General features: G+C 37.7%; 1 long non-coding RNA gene across 1 annotated transcript; it reads left to right on the top strand.

The window, feature by feature from the left end:
* Positions 1–9,744: 9,744 nt before the first annotated feature.
* On the top strand, positions 9,745–17,154 carry LOC140578321 (uncharacterized). Its single transcript, XR_011982419.1, has 3 exons — positions 9,745–10,071; positions 10,536–11,235; positions 15,696–17,154. It is a non-coding gene; the product is annotated as an uncharacterized lncRNA (long non-coding RNA).
* Positions 17,155–18,525: the final 1,371 nt, after the last annotated feature.

Raw genomic sequence — 18,525 nt, 5'->3', positions numbered from 1 at the left:
TTGAGGGAGTGTTTTATAGCACCTTTGACAAACAGACTTTAGCTTGCAGAACTTGCTCCGCCTCTCAGGTGATGTATCAGGTTTTTTTTACGTCAGCCTTAGTGTTTATACTGTGCAATTGTGTCAAATCTCCAGTCTTACTCAATTACAGCTTTACAGTTTCAGCACAAGGATCTTACTGAAGTAATCAGTAATTGTTTCCTGTGCTACCTAAGACGGGAAGGTTAAAAATAGCTATGGCCTAGCCAATTGGTTTTAACTGTAAATTGCAAATTTGTATTTGTGTATTTATTTGTGCATATGGTAAAACCTATAGTTTAAGGTATGGTTCTTAGCTATTTATAAACTGTTCCTAATCATTTGCACGGGGTATGCGGGTATAGAAAATGGATTGATGATTAAATAAAAATATTCACTTAAAAACAAATTTAAGTAGATATCTTAAATATCTTAAAAGATATCTTTCCCCTGTCTCATAAAGAATAGTACTTGTAAATTACTTGTAACTAAAAACACATTAGTAAGCATACAAAGGAATTAGTTATACATTGGCCTTAAAGATCTGCACCTTTCCTATTAACTGTTACTAATCATTTGATAATATACAGTGACAAAAATAAATATGTAAACGCTTTGGAATTACTTAGTTTTCTGATTAGTCATAAAATGTCATCTGATCTTCATATAACTTACAATAATTAACAAACGTGATCAGTTTCATGCATTAGCCAATTCCATACCGTATCTTGCCACTGTTTTAGTAAATAAGAAGATTCTCTTGACATTAAATTTAGAAATATATTACAAAGATACCTAGTATCTGTCTCTCAGAAAGTATTTACTAAAGAGCTTGTGAACGTTCAATTATGACGTCACGGCAGGACATAACGCAGGCGGGGAAACGGTAATGATACACTTACGGCTCCAAGACAAAAGGGTTTATTAAAGAAACTAAAACACACATTGGGAAAAATCACAAAACAGGCCACGAGGGGTCAAAAACAAACTGGGATAAATAAGAATAAAGTAAACAAAACACTAAGTAACAAACTAAGGACCTGGGCAAGACAGGCATGCTTAATAACACATTGTCTTTATGCATATTTCCAAGCTGTTTTGTAAATGCCAGTTGCAAAATGTAATTGTAGTACATTTCTAAATTTGTGAATAAATCCTTATATATATTAATGTTATCAAATGATTACTAACAGTTTATTAATAGTTAAGTAGCTGTTTTTAAAGTAAAGTGTTTAAATAGATAGATAGATAGATAGATAGATAGATAGATAAATTTCCCTCCCTCCCTCCCTATCTGAGTGTTACAACAGCAATAGAAAGGCAAAGTGACAGAAAATAGGCATAGTATACTTAACAAATTAAAAAATGAAAATAAAAGTGAGAAAAAATTAAAATCAGAAATTAAATCTCATGGACTCACCAGTCAATACCAATATCAAAACCAAATATCAGCTGAGCATCATTTATATGCTACAGCCTGAGTATTATTGCTGACCATGTTCATCCCTACTGCAGTTAACCCATGATCTAATCATTATGTCCAGTAGGACAATACACCATTTCACAATGCACAAGTCCTCTCAGAATGGTTCTGTATATGTCAACAATGCAATGAGTTCAGTGTACTGCAGTCGCCTCCACAGTCATTCAGTCACTCGATCGGAATACAATGGAGCCTTTAGGATACGGTGTAAAGGAAGATTCGCAGCGTGACTACATGTGCTGCTTGCAAATCTGCAGAGATGATGTGATGCAGTCATGTCAGAATCTCTGGTGTAAGCAATGTTTCCGGGACTTTCTTGGGCACGTGCCATGAAGAATTCAGACTGCCATGCTCAGGTGACCCGGAGTATTGGTGCTCCTAATAAAGTGACTGGTGAATGTTTATGTCCAAAATACATGGTTGTGAGATGGATGGATTGATACAGGTAAATAACAAATGAAAAAAGGCAACACTACATACAGTAAGGGTGACAAGTAACCATCATAAGAATGACATGACACGTGTCATGCACATTAATGACACATAATTGATGTTTATGACTGTTGTTGTCACGCCCCGCTCCGTCCGCTCCTGATGTGTGCCACGCCCAACTCGTTACCTCGTGTTCAGCCCTGATCGTGATCACCTGTGTCCTGTTACGCCCAGACTTGTCATTGTATTGTCCGTAGATGTCCGTGCCTGTCTGTCTTTCGCTGAATAAACTCCCTTCTACCCGTAAGTTTGGCTCAGCTCGCCTGCTTCCTGGTTCGCCTACCGGCCAAACGTGACAGTTGTCATAATGTGTCATTCAGTTCCAAAAACCGAATGACACATTATGACAACAGTGATGTTGTCAATTAAGGTGCTTGACAGGTGTCATGTCATTCTTATGACGATTACATATCACCCCTATGTAGACTGCTTCAAGTAACGTGTTACCGAAAAAAGCAATACATATTATCTCAGTTAAACTGAAAAGTTGAATCCAGCAGTGCTCACGGAAAGACGCTTGCTTAATTCAGTAAAAATACTGCCAATATATGTTCGGTTTATAACAAAAATCATGACTTCATTCATTTACAAAAACTATATATCACATTAGAAACAACCAGGAGTTTTAAAGTAAAACATTAATTTCAAGTATTAATAAACTGAAACCCAAATTAAGTTCTTGAAGAGCTGTTCTGATCTAAAAGGTTAATTGACAAGCATCATTTGGTACTGTTTAATTAGTAACGCCTTTGCAATAACATAAAACACCAAACATTTGTGTTTAGTTGTCGTGACCGCTATCCAGCGAGCAGGCAGGAAGCGGGGAATGACACGGCAGGCAGACCAGAATCCAAAAATAAAGGGTTTATTTAGACGAACCCCAGCAAACAATATGACGTTGAAATGACGTCTTTTAGACGTCTTGGCCTACCGTAGAAAAGACGTCTTCAGAGGGTGCAGAATGAAAGTTTTTATGACGTCTTTTTTAGACGTCCTCTGGATGTTCAGTTATGACAACTATAAGACGTCTGTATAAGGTGAAAAAACAGTCCGGAAATGGTCGGTGTAGACGTCGTTTTAACGTCACACATAGACTTACTTTAGACGTAATTTATGTATTTACAGCTTTATTCATTACAAAATAATCCCCACTATATATTCTAATACCATATTATGTTTCACCCCAATAACCTAGTATCATTAAGCAAATTCAGTACAAAAAGTCTCACACAGCATTCTTAATACATTTTTATTGGGAGTATCAGATCAGATGACAATAATTCATGACATGACAGTAATAACTTTGAATCCTTGAAATACATGTATTTGATCATTTTCCTTGCAGCTATCTTTTTACACAGAGCCACAATACACAATAATTTTATTCACTGCTAACAGTTTGTATCAGGAGTTGGTTATTGTAAAAGAAGTAATGTGCATGCAGGTGATTTTTGTATAGATTTATCTACACCCTTCTGGCAGTACTGCCATTGCAGTCAGGTGTCACAGACTACGAGGAGTCTAAGTAGTCTGACTTGGCTGCAGTCAGTTTATACTCCACCCTTGCAGCTGCCGGCAGATTGCGTTCCACGTCGCGTCAGCTGCAGACAGACCTAAGCCCAAGTAGAACGCACCCATTGCTTCTTTTTTGGCTGTTTTGCTAGCGTTCAGTAAACCTCTGCTCGATAGGCCATCAAGTTGTCTGTCTCAGCGCATTCTATAAAACGGAGCAAACTTGGTTGATCGAGTTTTATAGTCTGTGTGTATCATCGTGATCATCCTCATTTTTTATCGATAAAAAAAATCGAGATCGTTTTATCGCCTAGCACTACTTCTTATTGTGAAATATGTATATATTTTTTTTCAGTCAGTATTTATTTCATAATGCCGTTTTTCATCATTTCATGATGCCTTATTTCATCATTTCATGACGCTGAATGATGAAATACTTTACTTTTCCCGCTTTACTGCAAAATGGAAGTCGTTCTGCGCTCACAAGAGGAAAATGTGTTTACGTGAAGAAATCATGACAAACTAACACAAAATGAAGATTTCATTATAACTTGAAATTCTGAGTTCATTTCTTGAAACCTGCGCTTCCCCTATAAGAGTTCGACCTACCTTTATAGGAAAATGTGTTTTCGTGAAGAAATCATGACAAACTAACACAAAATGAAGATTTCATTATAACTAAAAATTCTGAGTTCATTTCATGAAACCTGCGCTTCCCCCATAAGAGTTCGACCTACCATTATAGGAAAATGTGTTTACGTGAAGAAATCATGACAAACTAACACAAAATGAAGATTTCATTATAACTTGAAATTCTGAGTTCATTTCTTGAAACCTGCGCTTCCAGAGCGCTAAAAATATATGAAATCATATTTCACAATAAGTAAATTTATATAACAGAATGAAATATATTTCACAATAATGAGCTGTATTTCACAATATCATTCTCATATATTTCATAATACTTTTGAACACTTTGGAGTTCCATATGTACAGATGTGTCTTACCTTCAGATTAATTATGTGGACAATTGGTTTGCAAAAAAGTCAGCAATGCGATTATTAAACAATGTACACAACTAAACAATGCTAAATACTACTTACCTTAAACTTTAAACTTGTCCACAATGACGTGCAGTTTCTCACAACTGCTTTACTGCAAATGAGCGCATGCTTTTTTTTTTTTTTTTTTTTTTTTTTAGCGCTACGGCAACAGAACTTGGCCAAACCACACACCGGACGTGCATCGGCAAATTGTGATTATGGGATTTGCTTATGTGTAGCAGTTTATTTTTGGACATTTTAAAACATTAAAATTACAACAGCATGAGCTACAATAGGCACCAGAATTGACGCTGACAATGTTTACATGGAATTGACGACCTGTCTACAAATGTCCAAAAGTCGCCTACCTAGACGTTCAGCTTGAACTACATATCTACGTCCAAGAGGGGTCAGAGTTAGACGTGCAGATACTGCACCTGATTTGCACGTTGTGTAGACATCCAGATATGGTTCTGGACCGACCGACCCCATCTAGACATGATCTGCACGTCTGATGGACGTCTCATGTTTGGTGGGACGGGGCTAACAGCGACGAACATCAATGACAGATCTGGGGAATACTGACTTAGACGCAGACTAAATACACAGACAAGTTGAACATAACAGGCAACAGGTGAATATATACGATCGGAATTAACACGAGGTAACGAGGGGGGCGTGGCACACATGGGGATCGGACGAGCAGGTGTTCTGTCGAAAAACACTACCTATCGAGACGTGCTATCGAGCCTTTCTGCGCATGTGCAGTTCCACCGTTTTGGGATTAGGGTTAGGTTTTAGGGGTTAGGGTTAGGGTTATGGTAAGGGTTTTAGGAGTTTTGGGGAGTTAGGGTTAGGGTAAGAGTTAGGGTTAGTGCTATCTATTAGCACTACGGTAGCATTTTTCGACAAGGCAGCATATATCGACAGAACACCGGGCGTGACATTAGTATCCCATTGAGAGCCAGTGATTACAATTGCAATTAATAGCAAAATGGCAAAAAAAAAACAAAACAGAACTGAATGAGTCAGTCAACTTAGTAAAAATAAATATCTGTGTGGGAGATACAGTATGTGTAGATATGTTAGACATTGCTTGTCAATAGACTTCAGACAAGGTGAAGAGTTCACTATATTTTTATGTTAATTGTTTGTTGCTTTCTAAAATTATATACTAGTTAACAGGAAGTACATCACATAAACAAACAGTCAAGTGAACATTTTGTTACGATATTGGTTATTACAATGCGTCAAAAATAATTTCACAGTTATTCACTTCCCGTTCAATTCAGCAATGAGGACGGACAGGATTCCCATTTTTACCAAAGACTTAAAGCTTTCATGTTTGAATGACTCGTTTATGACATGTTGATGCTGAGCTATACACCCAAGGGTAAAAGGAATGATAATCTGCCCTGCAGTTTCAATTGAATAAGTGATTATTGCTCTGACAAATACTTATAGAAATTGTTTAACGGATTTTCTTCCTGACCACATGTATGTTTCATGGAGCAAACATGAGGAACAAAGCTGAATTATTGTGGAAGAATAAGTATCATTGAGGTTTTGTTACTGGGGCTTCGAGGGGTAATAATAGATACTGATCCCTCGTTTTAACGTTATACACAAATCAGTTCGTTTTTATTTTGTAACTGGACGCTTCCCCATTTTTTAAAACTTGTTTTTCCCTCTTACTGTTCCCTAACACACCCAACACAGATCATCATGCCGTGCTCTTGCTAAACCACGTACAACACTCCTGAGAGGTATTTCACCAGAAGCTGGAAACTATGTATACAATTGTTTACACTATAAGTTATGATTTTCACACTTTTCCAAAAATAGCACCATTCTCGTATATGCACATCATAATATGGATATTGTTACTTACTACGTTTTATTAATTATTGCTATATATATATATATATATATATATATATATATATATATATATATATATATATATATATATATATATATATAGCACTGAGCAACAGTGACTTCAAAGCACGTGATACTGATGGTGCATGAATCTGGTGATATTTTTTGACAGTTTATTGTCTTTTGTTTGCTCATTGTCTGACAAGGCAACAGTGCAGTGTAAAATCATATTAAAAACTAAGAAACATGCGCCTTTGGATTGTACAGTACAAAATATATTATACTGTCATAAATACTGTATAGTGTTCAGAGCTTTTTTGTTAAATGGACACAAGAAATGACAAGACGATAAGCACAAAAGTGGTAGTAAAGGTGTGGGTGTGTTTGGGATTGAAGCAAATGGGTCTTCAGAGCTGAAGGAGAGGAAGTCATTGATTTAACCTCGGAAGATTAAAAACATCTAACAACACACCAGACAATATTGAATATTTATTGGTTGTGGAGCTTCTAATAAATGTATACCAGTGCAATTATGTGTTAGTGGTGAGCTTTCAACTTTCAACATTCAACTTTTTTCTCAAAAGTTTATTTCAGCTTTAATCTTAAACTTTTCAACTTTAATCTCAAAACTTTTGACTTTAATCATAAAATGTTTTATTTTTTGTCCTTTTAGGTGGCCCTAGTGCTCTTTCCTACACCTCAGACTGGTTCTGCAGGTTTTTGCTGGTTGCTATACTGACCTCTGTAAATAGTTTCCAAAATGCCAGGCAATGATGTTGCATGGTATTGTAACTATTAGACCCTACAATGGAAATCACTATTTCATGTTAGTCTAGGTTATCAAAATCCATCAGTCATCTATGTGTCTTTCTTAAATGAGCTGAGAATGCAATATTACAGTACTGTTTCCTATAGGCACATTTTATTTCAGTATCTGTTGCAAACCTTCCAAGTCCGTGACTGGTATAGACCTGCCTTGGTTTTTGTTGCGTCACATCCATAGAAAACCTATGAATCAGTCTTGCTATTACACTCTCAGGGAATCCTGATACCATTTCCAGACAGATTATGTCCAGTAATGTGCAATAATCACCTGCTGCAGCAACAGGCCAAACTCCATAAGATATATTAAGTCCAGAATGGTATAGTAGAAAACTTTCAGGGAACCAAGTTCTTTGACAGTTATAACCAATAAAAAAAGAAAAGCAACACTGTGATTGCAGATTAGTAATTGTCATCTATAAAAAAGTGTAGTAATGTTTTTAAAGAAGATATTTCCTCTGTGTTTCCGACACCCTTATTATGAAATCTTCCCAAGAGGATGGGCCAAACTCCCATTATAGTGTAGACATTGTCTATAGGAATTTGTAGTATAATAGGCACAATAGAATGTTTGTCATTGTAAAGAAACAAAGCAGTCATTACAAAAAAAAATTCTTACAAGATAGAACATGGGACAATATTCTTGGAGAAGTACCAACAATTGATTGCACTACTTGGACGTATTTGACCTTCTGATCTATTTAATCACATTATAAATTCAAAGTAATTGAGTTCATGGGATTATCGTAAAGACCATGTCATCATTTTCAGCTTTCCTTCACCTTTTTTCTGCAAGTACTTCAGACCAGAGTGCGAATTACCCCTCCATAATTGGGGGGTACTGCCTTCATAACACTTCTATGACCATTATGGTCCGTTACCGCGTCAATACGAATAGCTGCCACCAGGATCAATGTTAAGAGTCACATGGTCATGTTCTGGACATGCGATTCTGTCAAGTTGAGCTACTTTGTCGAGGTAAGCTACCGTAGTGCTAATTGATAGCCCTAACCATAATGATAATGAGATCTTCTGTATTGATTCTCATTGTGTCGCATGTCCAGACCATGACCGTGTGTTGCATACATGTTAGTAAATACCCCCCCTAGCGCATCTTACACTCTTAACATTGATCCTGGTGGCGACTATTTGTATTGATACGGTAGCGGACCCTAATGGTCATATAGAAGTGTTATGAAGGCAGTACCCCCCAATTATGGAGGGGTAATTCACACTCTGCTTGCAACCTTCACTCCACAAAGAATGTATTTACATTTAGCAGATACATGAAAGAACAAAATACCGGCCACTCCTTGGAGTCCCTGGGGGTCAAGTACCTTACTAAGGGGTAAAGGGGTGGAACTACTCCGCTGACCCCAGGATTTGAACTAATGACCCTCTGATCAGCAACCAAACCCACGGGGCCACACAACACCCTCAGGGCCCCTGCACTCAGACCTTTGCACCCACAAAATATTTTTCCCTTCTACACAAGGCAGTGTACAAACATTTAATAATATATTCTTTGTATTCCTGTAAGGCCTCCAGTTTCCAGTCACCTGCGACTGAACCACAAGCAGCAGTAAAAATAAATGAGGTTATCAAAAGAACAGCAAACCAGAATAAATAACTATAACTACCTGAGTATTAACTGGAGTGTTTCTTTAGATATCAGTTACACACTCTACTCCAACACACTGGGCACTGAACAATAACCTCCTGAGGTCCAGCAATTCGTCTTTGTCCCCTGTAGAGGACATTATGTTTTTGCTCATATCTCATACTGTACATGCAACTCTGTAAATTCCTGTTGTTTCTTAAAGAGGACAGTTAGAGCTTTAATATGAAGTTACATGTCTGCAGATGTGACCTTGATAACCTCCTCTTCCTTTCAAATCAAAATTTTTAAATCAATATGATTTATTTCTCCCCTGGATCTCAAGAGGCTACACGAATAAGAGCCAAGATTGTTGCACTTGTAAAATCTAAGCATGTTATTTGTTTAACCAGCATGAATAGAGGCAATCAATTACTTGTATATACACACTGTTTATCAGTCAGGGGGAAGTGCATGCATCTTCCATAAGCGTTTATACAATCACAGAGCGCCTGCCGTTGATTCATGAGGTTAGAACATCGGGCACTGGATGTCCCCCACATGCAGGCAAACAAATAAACAGAAGTGATAAATATATCCACCCGCTTAAACACCTCCTCTATTCCATAAATCCCCGAAAAGGAAATGTGTCATACTCATTCATCAGACGTTTACACAATTATATTCTGAATTAAGTTTTTTCTACTTTGAAATGGACGATATGCAAGCTGATGCCTACAAATCACATTTAAATGATGTTCAATATAAATAATGTGTAATCCAGTTTAGAACTGATCTAGCAACTGGCTGACCCTACTTTGGATAAACGTATCTCCTAAATGGATAAAAAGGGGCTAATTGTAGGGGCTCGACACACAAATTTCGTTGCGTATGCTTGGAGGAGAGTACCGGAGCAGAACAATAGGTGTCGCTGTAGTACAGCGTGAACGAGGTAAAGCCAGCTGGAAGACAAGCCTGTGTGTGAAGCTTTTGTAACGCTGGACTTGATTATTCTGTATTTGCACATTATTCCTTTTGCATAAACAGTTGTACATTTTGAAATCGTGATAAATCCATTTGTCTAAACAAACTAACAAATAGATAGCAAACCACAAAACGTATGCGCCGTCTTCTGAGGGGGCAGAAGGCGCGAGGCGAAATGTGTATGGGGCACCACATTGCTAATTACAGCCACGATTTAATTAGCCCGGATACCTTCAGCAGTAAGTACCTGTGGCAAACTGACCAGTTTGTATTTTTTATTGTTTTACAATAATGGTGATGGTAGAGAAGTGATTATACTACGGTGGGCAATAATTGTACTAGTCGTTATCTCCCGAGTGACGTAAATAGTGCAACTAAAGTGACCGGTAAAATTTGGTTTATCCCGATGACCTGCGTTTCTCACAAGATTGAAAAGTATCGAAAAAGTAAAACATCAGTGGCATATACGAGACAGATTTTTAATTGACTGTTGTATCTGTTTCAGTTTTTATGTTGATTCTATATATTTTAATTAGTATAAATTACTGCATTCGCTGTATATATTTTATATTTCGTTATTATGGTCTGCGGCACAGAAAAAAAAGTATGTCTAATCGTTGAAAATAAATTAAAATTATGCTGTTACTCGTTATTCACATTTAACGGTCACAAAGAATGCATTTTATCTCCTTAAACTATCCAGTGAAGTAGCCTGTTAAAGGCTTCGAGGACACAGGAAGGAAAGGGAGTATCCTGGCCATCACCTGACCGCTTCCTGTTACTGAAGCTGAGTGGCATTTTTTACGCATATTCGCTGGTGAAGCAAGACAAAAATATATTATAGCAATATAGTGAACTAAACTTGGCTGTAATCGTCATATATTAGCAACCCTGCTCGAGATAAGCAGCTGGATGGATGAGCAGATGGTTAATTGTAATAGTCATTTGCATCATATCTGTTCATTTATACTCCAGCCATGGTAGACAATTTCTTTTAAGTTTAGTTTAAGTTTGGAAAAGCTGTTTATGTTGTATCTATTCAATTATATTCTAGCCATGGTAAATCGTTTAATTTTGTTTAAATTTAAGTTTTGAATAGTTGTGATGTATCTGTTCAGTTATATTCTAACCATGGTTAAACATTTAATAATTTAGTTTAAGTGTGGTGCAGATGGTAACACAGATACCTCATATCTCCAGGGTGGAGTCCTACCTACCAAACCCCCAACTACAGCTCTGTGCCTGTAGTTTGCATTTTTTTTCTTGTGCTTTGTGATGGGCAAGCAACCTTCCAGGATGTCCGCTGCCCTGTTCTTCCAGAGATATATTATTGAACAGCGATTCTCAACCCATGTGTCACGACCCAGCAATTTCTGAAAGGGGCACATGGCAGAATTGGAAATGTAAGTATTTTAAAACCAGCAAGCTCCTAGGCTGATCCACGATCAGATTTCCCAGCCCCGATCCTAGAGTTAACTTATATAAACGGGTCTCGGGTCTGCAAATGCTTAACGCGAAACTAGTGAACACTCAACCAATCCAAGAAGCCAAACCGCAGATGCCAAATTTAAAATTCACTGGCACATCCAATCGGATTTGTGCAACAGGCGTTGATTGATGTAAGCTGCAGAGTGCACTGCACTGATCATAGCGTTAATTTAAACCTATACTTGATACAGAGTTGTGACTGAGCTGGCATGGTAAAAATCTGTCGCGGTGCAAAAAAGGTTGAGAACCACTGTTCTAGAATGTCTGTAACCCTATACTGCATAAATGATGGAAATATTGGTGGATAAGAACGATTGTCATTTCTGGGGGCATCTTGGTCTAGCATCAAAGTGAGAGGAACGTGAAATCTGATATATGACCACTTACCTTGTTCCTGTTAATTTGTGCTTTGGGGTGGAAATTCAGGGTGGGGGCAGTCTGAGTCACATCAACTCATTACAGTATGTTTTCTAGTACAATAATAATAATAATAATAATCATAATAATGACACTTTTATTGATCCCCATGGGGAAATTCCCTTTTCGCCAACTCCATCTTGCTGTCCATGACACACTGACACGTATGCAGTTGACATTAAGCTTGGCAGTGAAGGGGAGCCACCTCAGATGTGATTATTCTGGCAGAGCCATTTGGGAAGTGAGTCAGCCACTTGACTCATTACTCACTTCTGATGATTCTACAGATTAATATCTTAAAATTGAGCTCAGGTATTAATCAGATTTTTTTTTAATGGTTTATTTTGAAAACAACTAAATTATTTGCATCTAGAATGACTGATGGTGTAGGGCGGTGGCCCAGTAAACAGCATTGTAACTTCACATATGTAATCAAAAAACTAACAATGTGAAAAGTCTTGAATTTTGTTTGTTTACTTGTGGTTAAGGTTAGGGCTGGGTTGGGTTACAGTTGTTATAGTTGGGATTAGGGTTTTCCCGTAGAAATGTGTGCGTGTGTGTGTGTGGGGGGGGACAGGGATCCCATACAGGGTGTCCCCTACCTTATGCGCTATGCATTGGGTTTAAAATAATCAGGCCATCCGTTTGCTCAACAGCTCAATCAAAAATTTAAAGATCTAGGCAATCACAGACATTACAGTAAACTAAGATTAGGATTACAGTTACATTTATTTTACCAGACTATAGCAGCATTCAGGTGAGTCAAATGATGCATCACAAGCATAAAGTTGTCAATGTAAGATTATTAAGCCCTAATAAAAAGTATTTATGCAGAAGTCCAACGTTGAGGGCCACTTATCATTCTGCAGAAGTCAGTAATTGCCCGTGATTATAGGTGATTTCTCCAAACTAAGTAACTTTGATTGTAGTGAGAACATCTCGATATACTGGAAGATATCAACATATACATCCTAATCGATGTAGGCAATAACAAGCCAAATAATAAAGGGTTCTATATTCAAACGTTCTTAAAGGTATAAGCCAATCCAGCACGAATATTCTACGAACTATGTTATTAGAAAAAAAACAATAGCTACTACGGAGAACAAAGGAAGTGTCAGGAAGTTTGGTTTAAGCGTTAGGAAAGGTGAACTGCTTCTGATATCCTGAGTGAAAAGGGGAGTCGACCTGTTATCCAAGGCGCTGTCTGCATCGTTAAAAAATAAGCATAACGGTTCCTCCGAAGGCTCAAGTATGTATCCCGCCGGGCAGGTACATTCTGGTAGCTTGCCTGCCTTATGTTTGCAAACAGCGGGGCATGCATTTTTATCGCAATGTTGTTCACACTTCGTTCGGTCATTCTTCTTAGGAACAAACCCATCTCGACACTTGCAGGTATAGCTGCCTGGTGTATTTGAACACATGTTGGCATGGAGATTTAAGGCATTCGTCGATGTCCTTACACTTACCAGCAATCATTTTATAACCATTTTTGCATTGGCACAGAAAAGACGTCTTTTTGATCGTGGGATTTTGACAGATGCATGATGACTGGAGTTTGGCAGATTTGTTCTGGTGCCCGCAGTCAGCATTTTCCACAACGCAAGTTATAGGCGAGATTTCGGTACTCGGATGGAGTACAGATGCACATATGACGTAGATGTTCTCGCATATGAATCCACTCGCTTTATCCTGACAGGGTCTCTCAGTCCATTTCAGATCGCTGGAGACGGAGACGCAACGTGGGGAGCAGACTGAGATGTTGTCCTTCCAGTTGGTGAATTGCGTGCTTGTATCTCATCTCAGACGAGATGTTGCTGCATTTCTTGTCTGGTAGCCGCAAACCAATCCAAAAGTCCCCTGTAGCTCCGAGCAGTAGATCCCGTAGTGCTTCATTGGCCGAAGTAGATTGAAATGACATTAAGTTTCCTTTATCGTTTTTGCATGCATTCACAACATGAAAAATCTAATTTCTCTTTAAATAATCTATAGCATCTATTTCCAACACATGAGGTGGACTGGGCTATTTTCCCGTCTATGTACAAAAGGAAAACAAAAGCAACAAATGCTCGAAATACGGCCATAATTAATACTTCACGCGGTTCGCATACAGAGAGAATAATTCTTCATTCAGTCATTCAGTTCAACCAACCTTTAAATGTCCCGTTCGTGTTTATATAATTGGTGAAATGAAGGAAATATTTCGTGTAGGAATTTTGACGTTTTTTCTTTGATCCGTCTGTACTTAACTGCCTGAGCAGAGGAGCACTGGACGGACACGAATTACTATAGGACAGTTTTAATTACTAAAATGCAGTACAGACCAAGTACTTAGGGTAGTATAGGTTTCCCCAGGGGCGGCGCTAGGGCTGTTTAGGGAGGCTTCAATATACACCAATTAATTTCAATAATGTGGGGCATTTTCTTCACCCCCTTCCTTGTGATAAATCTCGTAGCTTACGATCCCTCCTTTTCCTTTTATTAAAAAGCCACGAGGACTTAAAAAAACGATTAGTTAGGTCACTTCAGTAACCACTGCGACAGGGTGCAGGTTACAGTACCCCAAAAAAATTATAAAAAATTCAAATAAAAATAACAATAATTATTAAAATACAATTTCCATACCAGACCAGGAAGACGGTTTTTTGCGTAAATTTGCGTACTTGCCGTAATAACCATTTGAAGGAAGAATATATGCTGCTGTGCAGGCTAGACTGCCTAATTTTTACCCATGCTTGTATAGTGGGATTTGATCTTTAATTAAAATAACATTTTAAATAAACTAACATTTACAGATTAGTAATCATCATTTGAAAATAATTAGGCCTGTAATTAGCTATATTATAATACGCTCAAAATAAAAAGCTGTCCTTACAGAAGTGTTTATGTTTTTCGATGGACATCGATATTACCGATATGAAAAGTGACATTAGAGCGAACCAGATATAGAAGACCTATTGTGATCATACAGAACATGGTTTATTATGCAGATGACACTGTGATGACATAATACAAAAATGCACAAAATATTTAACAGCACTTCAGCAATGATTCAGTCAGAATAATTTCCCTTTGTAACCCAATTTGATCATTTTGATTTAAACATGAATTAACAGGACAAATTCTGATCACTGGCTGGCATTTCCGTTGTGTACCTTGTTTTTTATTACTGTGTGTTTTCGTCAGTCGAATGACACCCAGCAATAGTTATCTGGGGTTAGGTTTTTCTTCTTTTTGCTTTTCTCACAATTATAAAAGCAGGCTACGACAATCAAAATGACAATGATTAATATTACAAGCCCAGCGACTGAGCTCATAATGCTCACAAACATCCACGTATCAGTAAACGAGTTTTTCCCCAGTACACTTCTGTTTGAATAGGGTGCTTCCAGCGTCGGTGAGAACAAACTGTTATTAGCTGTGTAACTGGATTTCACTTCGTATCCAATAGTCGTAGATTCGTCGTACAGTACATGCCAAAAGAATGTGTGTCTTTAAATAACCCATGGTCTGTTGTAACATTTCATTTCACACTCTTACTATCTTGACTTTCTTTCTCCCCTGTTGGGGACATTTTCGTGGGAATCGTGTTCAAGCCTTGAAGAGGTATGCAGGTGATTTCGTTGGCTGCCAGTTTATAATTCCCTTCGCAAAAGCATTTATAACTACCAATAGTATTAATGCAGTTTCCTTCGCAAGGACTGTTAATGCACTCATCAATATCCACACAGCTCAGCCCGTTACTTGACCTATTACAGCCTACAACGCAGTAACACGAGAAAGACCCTTCTGAATTTAAACATTGCTGAGGGCAATTGTGTTCAATGCATTCATGTCTATCTTGACATTTTCCATCAACCATCTTATATCCATTTTTACAACCTGAAATGGTGCATTATATATAGCTCAGATATAACTAATAATCGTAACTGCCATTAATATTCAGGTATGTTCACAGATTCACCCGAATTGGCCAATACAGTCTGGCTGCAGATCCACTGAGAGTCACGTCCACTGATACGCAGGAAGTGACATCATGTCCGCTGACACGCAGGAAGTGACATCACAGATCCACTGAGACACACAGCCATAGATATCTTTGGCCCCTTTTCCACTCCACTGGTGCCAGTGCTGGCACTGGGGCTGGTGCTGAAGTTGGGAACCAGCAAGAGCCGGCCTGCATATCCACGGACTTGAGAACCCAGTGGGAAATAAGTTCAACTGCAGTATTCCCAATAAACAGACTGAAAAGTGGATGTTGATCCATTTGTGGGCTGTGTCTTCAATATTTAAATACTGTCCATAGTGTTTTGTATGCTGTGTATATTTAACTAACAATACATTTCCCATATATTTTGTCTTACACTGAGTGTCCATGCTTAAAAGACTCACTCTGTCAGTACTGCTTCTTAGAAGCAGTCCTGAACTGTGGCCCTCCCTAAATATGCTTATTATGTTTTGAGAAGTTATCAAGATCTTCATAGTGTGAGCAAAACAAAATTATCACTGTGTCAACCTGAAATGGTGCATTATATATAGCTCAGATGTATATACATTAAGGAATGAAACAATGAGAGAAGAAATACTGGAAATGCAAATACAAAAGCAATACAAGAAAATAATAAAATATTAGGTCAGTGTGCAGATAGCATTAGCAGTGGTGAGTTCAAGGTCAATTTATCTTCAGGTTGTGTGCAGTTGTGGAAAGTGAAGAATAAGTGAAGAACAAAAACACTATGAGGGTAGTCAGTACTTGCTTTATATATAAATTATTATTGCAAATAGTGTAAAGTAAAAATTCTCATTTGAGACAAGAAAAAAACACTTAGAAAAGTGAAAAGCAATAACAAAAATGTACAGTCCTACAACATACCGTCCTTTTTCATTTGACAGGTTATTCTCGGGTCAAAGTCTTCAATTTCACTAGAACAGACAAAAAAAGTACACAGTTAACAATGTTACAGGCACCATTTAACCTTGCAGGTCTTTTCCTGCAACTCTTACCTTCTGCTGTGCTGAAGACTAGCAAGCAAGTTCTCTGCTTCCTGTGTGGACACACCTGTCAGCTGAGCTAGAGCACAGATGATGGACTAAACAAAACAAACGTTATGAAACACTGTTGTTGTTGAACTTTATTGTTATCCCCTGGGGGGCAATTTGTTTTACAGCCAGCAACACTTATTAAATAGACAACAGAGAACATTTTTACAGTAAAAACAATTAAAGGTTACGTTGATTTAACAAACCAATGGCACTTGGAATAAAAGAATTTTAAAACCTATTTGTCCTACAGTTTGGTAATTTATATCTCCGGCCAGATGGAAGCAACATGAACTCCCTCGATAAGGGATGGCTAGGGTCACACACAATCAACCGGGCCTTTTTCAAAGTCCTGGCCTTAAATTTAAAAATTATGCTTCTCTCACACCTTTTCTCCACATACAATATCTTAGAATAACAGAAGTATTTCCTACATAAATAAATCACTATACATAATTTAGCAAACAACATTTCATTTGTAGGTAGTGTATTGATGTATAAATAAATTAGAACGAATGCGGAAAAAGCAGTATAATGAACAGAATAAAAGAATGAGGAAAACAATTCGTATTACGCAAACATGGCATGAAGTTTAAGACCCATCCCATCAACACAATTAGAGAGGAAGGTTTCCATGTCCTCCGTATTATGAAAAATAAATATAAATGGGTAATTTTTATTGCCACTTTGAACTCTTTGCAGATTAAGTTAAATCCCTTTTGGGCAGGTATGACGGGCATTCCTCTCCTCAGGTAGGGCTTTTTCAGCCCAAGAGAAACAATGTTACGCAATATTGTTTGCGTTGTCTTGGCACTTTGTATTTGCACTGTTTTAATTTCTATGCATTTTATTCATCTCACTGCAGTATGCAAAAGAATTCTCCCCTAGAAACAATAGTGCATATCTTACTAACCCTCTGCTTCCCAAAGCTTTCAGTAGTAACTTTTTGCTCAATTGTATGGTTCAAACTCTGTAAGTTGCTAACGTTGTCGTTGTTCGGTGTTCAGATTTTCGGGTTCATTCTTATGGTTGCAGTGATTCAACAGCTTTAGGCAGAACTGCCCTGTAAAAGAAAAACATATTAATTGCGTATTTCATTAAAATTATCTTATGAAATCATAAAGTACCATGGGATATACAGTAGTTGTTGGATTTAATTGGTAACGACCAACTTTGGAGGCAATTGAGTTCTGCAGTGATTAACTTCAAAGTATAATAGCTATATGGATCAAGAGAAAATGAAAATGATGAGTGCTCTTTGATCTGTGAAAATGTGTTTGTGCCAGTGTCTCAACCTGTCTGAGACCCTCCACAAAGATAATGTATTCTTATTTTCTACACCATCCTAAAGATTTTCTAGAAAACTGTCTTTGCTTACAACAGCAAAAAAAAAACCTGATGGCACCATATTATTAAAAATACATAATTTCCCATGACCCCTCCATTCATCATTAATTAAACACATTACATGGTTAATAAAGTAAGGAATCCGTCAAAACCCCTCAAAACAAATTAGTTCAAAAGGAGCCAGTTCATACACTGTCTACTAACAGATAACAGATCTGCAGGTCTAACACTTCAGTCCATGTCCGGCGTCTGTCAGATGAAAACATCACGGCAGTGTTCTTGAACAGTCCCTCTGAAAAAGTCTGTAGATCTGGAGGAAAACCACAGCAACAGGATCCGGTAAGCACTGCTAGGGATGGATGAGGCATGAGGCCCCTCCAACACACGTTCACATTTATCAT

The sequence above is a fragment of the Paramormyrops kingsleyae genome, chromosome 14 (genome assembly GCF_048594095.1).
Source record: "Paramormyrops kingsleyae isolate MSU_618 chromosome 14, PKINGS_0.4, whole genome shotgun sequence".
In the NCBI taxonomy this organism is placed as follows: domain Eukaryota; kingdom Metazoa; phylum Chordata; class Actinopteri; order Osteoglossiformes; family Mormyridae; genus Paramormyrops; species Paramormyrops kingsleyae.
This window is presented reverse-complemented; position numbering and strand designations above follow the sequence as displayed.